The sequence below is a fragment of the Pyrus communis genome, chromosome 9 (assembly GCF_963583255.1).
Source record: "Pyrus communis chromosome 9, drPyrComm1.1, whole genome shotgun sequence".
In the NCBI taxonomy this organism is placed as follows: Eukaryota; Viridiplantae; Streptophyta; class Magnoliopsida; order Rosales; family Rosaceae; genus Pyrus; species Pyrus communis.
In genome coordinates, this window is record NC_084811.1 from 21,712,624 (window position 1) to 21,718,293 (window position 5,670).

The 5,670-nt window shown below is 36.1% G+C and overlaps 1 pseudogene; it reads left to right on the forward strand.

The window, feature by feature from the left end:
- Positions 1-910: 910 nt before the first annotated feature.
- LOC137744509 (glutamate receptor 2.1-like) lies at positions 911-5,670 on the forward strand (annotated as a pseudogene).

Here is a 5,670-nt window from a genome sequence, read left to right on the forward strand (position 1 = left end):
ACACCTTGTCTTTCTTGAAGTCGGTGATTGGCTCATTCTTCCCATGATTGGCGATACTCAGCTCTATGTCGTGGAAACAAGTTGCTGGCTCCTCAAATGTTCTCAGTTTTATGCCTTAGAGGATATAATGTAACCCCAGTGCATGCCTTGAACACAAATCTCAATGGCGGAGGTTTCAGAAAGCTGATCTTTGCAATCCAAACTTAATGAACGCCACCTATTGATGTACTCGACGACAGGTTCAACCTTCCATTATTTCGTACTTGTCAGCTTCAGCATGCTTACAATGTGGCAAATGCTGTAGAAACGGTTGAGGAATTCCCTTTCTAGCTAGTCCCAGCTGTTGATAGACTTGGGCTTAAGGTCGGTGTACTAGTCAAAGGCATTACCTTTTAGCGAGTGCACGAACTGCTTGACAAGGTAGTCTCCCTCCGTCCTAGCATTGTTGTAGGTTTCAATGAAATGGGTAATATGTTGCTTAGGATTGCCTTTTCCATCGAATTGCATGAATTTGGTCGGCTGATAACCCCTTGGCATCCTTAAGGCATCAATCTTCTTGGAGGAAGGCTTTAAGTACAGCACGGAGTCATGTAAGCTTCCTTCATACTGTGCTTTAATGATGCTTATGATCATATCTTACAGCTGTTGGATAGAGAAAGATCCTATGAACGTCGCAGCTTGGTCCACCTCCACCTTCTCCTTAGCTTTATCTATCGAAAGCTCCTTATTTTCGTCAATTTTTTCTTTTGGTGGATCAAGCTTTGGGTCAGCTTTCTCGTCGTGCTACGCCTCCAGATAGTTGATGAGTGTAGCAATTTGTAAGTCTTTTTCATACATAGTCCTTGTTAGCCTTGTGATTACTTTGCTCATTTATGCCAGCTGCTCTTCGATTAAAGTTGCACCAGTAGTCATGACTTGTATGGCTACGGGATACGAGCTGCTGCTTAAGTCGGCATCGAAAGTCAACGACTTGGAGTACCTTATCGGGATTTCTTCCCTTGGAGCCCTTAGTGGGGCCAGGGTGATCATGGGCTCGTGCCTTAAGTGTTCTTGCTCATTTGACAGAGTTGATGTAGGGGTAAAAGGTATGACAGATAGAGCTCTTACCTTGCTTCGGGTTATGACACTAAAGTGCCACCACTTGCAACAGGGATGTTCTTGTTCTTCGCGTTGGTTACAGGAATAGCTTGATCCTTTCTTGATGCCATGTGTGTTTCTTATGGATTTGAAGACAAAGATGAGAGGCAGAGATGGTCTCATTGAGCGTGCCAAATTTGTAAACACGAAAATTCTGTATCAAATGAAACAATAACACGTGTATAAAGTAGATTTGTATTGATGAATTTGTAGGGTTACAATCTCTATTTAGAACTTTCCTCTGATTCAATCTTCAAATTTGATGTAGGTGCGTAGGTTGTCAATCCAAGGGTCGTGATGACTTGATCTCAGATGAACGGTTGAACGATTGCTTCAAGTTTTGTGCTTGAAACAATGTGTGGATAGTTTTCAGCTTAGGTTTAGGGTTGCGGCAAAGGTGATGTTTATGTAGGATTTCGTTGATTCAAGGGTCTTGGCAACTTGATCTTGAATCAAATGTCATTACAAGTTTTGAGCTTGCAACAAAGTCTTGAAGGAATCAACATAAGTGCTTGATTCTTCAAGGGAATGCTTCGACTTCGCTAGAAAGAAAGCTTCGACTTCGATAGAAAGAATGCTTCTGCTTTGGTTGAATGTTCTTCGAAGAGAGCTTTGGTAGTGTATTAGTCTTCAAAGATTTGGCAGAGGTTCTCCTTTTGTGAGAATTTTGGCCTTGAATGTAGAAATTGTCGACCTTATCCTTATCTTGGGACCTTGTATTTATAGACTTCCAAAGCCATGCCTTTGGGTGGATTTGGCTTTGATTTGTGTCTTGATTTGTCCACGGGAGAATTTAGGCATGTTTTGTATCTTAATTTCAGCCACTTTCCCTTGCTTGGCCGAATTATAGGGTCTTCTTGCTTATTTTGCGGGTAATCTTCAATTCTTGCTTGTTTTGTGAAGATGCTTTAACTTTCTTTTCGATTTTGGGAGCAATTTGGGCCCCTTGTCGATTTTAAGGAGATTTCTTCCCCTTCGCTTGATTTGTGCCACATGTCATTGATGACTTGTTCAATTGTGATACATCATATGTATGCAACGAAATTTACATGTCTACAACAGCTAGATATAACATCTTTATTTTAATACATCCCAATCTACATAAGAGATCTAGGAATAGGCTAAGCCTCACAATGGGTTAACAGTTGTAATTTGGTTGGAATTTGCCTTTGGAGATAGTCAAACTTTAGACGTTTTACTTAGGAATATCACTAGACCAAAACACTTAGTGTTTTACTTAAGAATATCACTAGACGGTAGCACTAAGTGACAACTATATATAACATCTTGAATCAAAAGTCCAATTGGAAATGACCTAGAATATTTTGCTGTAAAACTGCTCTATCTCTTAAGATTCATGCTTGGGATTTCAAAAATTAACATCCAACAACATGTATGGCAAGATTTACTAATAAATTAACGTGCCTCTAATAGTAAGCATTGGCAAATATTATGTTAAATAAATTTCATCCTCTAAAAGTAAACCCGCTAGGTTCTTGCCCTATTAGCTTGACTAATTCGAAGCTATTTTAGGAGTCATTTAAGACGTCCAAACATCAATATATTTAATTTAATCTATTTCACTAAATTTCAATTGTAATCCAACTAATCAAATTAATTAGTATCATTTTGTCTTATTATTTTCATATTTTTTGAAATTGCTCCAATAATATGAAGACAGAAATTTGACTTGGAAGGCCACATTGGTTGAACCCCCTAATACATTTTGGTTTACTTTTTGAATAATTTCTTTTGTTCTCGGATTTAAAATTGGTGTTTGGATGACATTATCAATCTTCCTAACCACTCAGTAGGGATTGTTGTTACAATAATGGAATATAAAACCTGGATAAAGGTTAAAAAGTATAAATTGATCTATTGGGGTAAAATTACTTGAATTTTTCAAAATCGGCGAGGAAGTTGTTTTAATATTTACTAATGTTCATTTTACCAACAAAAATATTAATGCCATAGAACTTAAAGTAATAAGGTGAAGACAATTTAATGCATGAAAGAAAATGGCTTGAAATTTTATTTAAGATCATGAAATATTCACCACATATTTAGCTAGGGAGCAATATAGTTCATCTTCTAATAGGAAGAAGAAGCAGGTGCGATAGTAGTTAGAACACAATGATTCCAAAGTTGTTGACCCCTTGCCAAAGCCTTAGATCTTCTTATTCCAGTGCTTCCCCCAAGAGTCCAATCCAAAAATGTATCATGACATTTTTTTCCCACCGCCACAATAGCCCGACAACTTGTGTCACTAATCGGTTGTCCGTGAAAAATGTAGTTGTATGCATCGTGTGCATACTTTATGGAGAAATGTTTTTTGCACTCAGCTAATGCCTTCTCATCTATTGCCTCCAACATCAGAAATGTGTTACTCACCAAAAACAAAACTACCACAATTGGAAAGATGTTTATTCCGGCCATGCTTCGAAGAAAGAATAACTTTTGATTTTCTGAGAGAATAATGTATTTAATGGAGTTGAAGTTTAAGGCATGTGGCTCAATACTTATAAGGCATAAGGTAAAAGTACAAGTCATTCTAAAAATAAAAAAACGTATTTGCCTTTAAAACTAAACAAGCAACATATTGAACTGCTATGGGGTATTAAATAAGAGAGTTTCAAAATTTTGGTATTTATGTAGTATGTTAAAAATAACGGAATGGGAGATAAATTATTTAAATTAGAACTATTACAAACTACTTGTCATGTGCCAAAATATTACTTCACTATCGAGCAACTTTCGCAACAAAAAAGCGAAAACTTTTTTAGTTTTATATGATAATGACAAAGTAATATGATTATGAAATTTATTAATAAGTGTAAAATTATTGAAATATAATAAAAATACGTAAACGAGCACCCTTTTTAGAAACTCGTTTTAGCATAAATATTATATCAAACCTAACTTTCTAAACTTGGAATGTAACCTTTTCCGTTAATTTAAGTATTGGATCATTAAAAAATATTTTATTTTTGTTTATTCGGACTACATGCACAAGATAAAAAAAATCAAGATATGAATAAGTGTGAAATGAATAGATTTCACAAACCAGGGGTATGCTGAGGTTCATCGATTACAAGAGCTTAAGTGTGAAATAAATAGATTTCATGTATTTGTAACATCTTTTTTTAATACATCCGAATCTACTTAAGAGTTCTGGGAATAGGCTAAGTCTCACAATGGGTTAGTCATAGTAATTTGGTTGGAATTTGCCTTTGGATGGAATCAAACCTAAGACGTTTTACTTACAAGTGAATAGGAATATCACTAGACCATGGCACTAAATAACAACTATATATAACATCTTGAATGAAAAGTCCAAATGGAAACGACCTAGAATATTTTGCAGTGAAACTGCTCTATCTCTTAATAATCATGCTTGGGATTTCAAAACTTAACATCTAGTAACATGTATGGTGAGATTTACCAATCAATTAATGTGCCTCTAGATATAGTAAGCAGTGGCAAATATTATGTTGAGGTATTCATCAATTTACCGCCAGAACTTGTGATTATTGGCCAATTTTCTCCCTTAACTTTAATTTTGGCCAATTCCCCCTCAACTCTCATAATTAGTCAATTTGCACCCGACTGTTAATGTTTTTTTTTAATTTTTCATCTATTCTTCCGTTAAGTAGGTATCCGCATGACTGCCTTTGAAAGGCAAAAAAAGTCAATTTGCACTCTATTGTCATTTTTTCAATTTGCACCCTATTATCATTTTTTCAATTTTAAGTCTTATGTGTCACCAGAGTGCAAATTTGCACTATAAGTCGTATCCCATACTGGGGTGTCATAATTCCTCCAACAGCCACTGATGAACAAATTGCTTCAAAGCTTTATGAGCTAATGACAATGTAAACCAACGTGTTCATAGTACATATGTTGCCGTCTATTGGGTCTCGACTTTTCGCCAAGGCAAAAGAGATGGGCATGATGGCTGAGGGTTATGTTTGGATAATTACACATGGGATGACTAACTATTTTGGTTCCTTAAATATTTCAATCCTAGATAACATTCAAGGGGTGTTGGGTGTAAAAACTTATGTTGAAAAAACGCAAGATCTTGAAAACTTCAGAGTCAGATGGCAAAGGAAATTCCAAAAAGACAATCTTCCTATCCTAAATGTTAGATTGGATGTTTTTGGATTGTGGGCTTATGATGTTGTTTGGGCACTGGTCATGGCAATTGAGAAGGTTGGGACTACTACAAACTTCAATTTCCAAAAGTTAAACAATATTGCTCGCAGCACTTCCAATAATACTATTCTAGAAAGATTAGGGTTCTCTCAAAATGGTCCTGAACTTGTTTAAGCGCTATCGAGTACAATATTCAAAGGCCTTTCGAGTAATTTTAGCCTTGTTAATGGACAACTTCAGTCATCAAATTTTCAGATAGTAAGCGTGAATGGCAGCGGTGAAAGAGGAATTGGGTATTGCATGCCTTAAGGTGGACTTATGAGGAACTTAAATACCACAAACACTGGTAGTGCCAATAGTCTTAGACCTGTTATATAG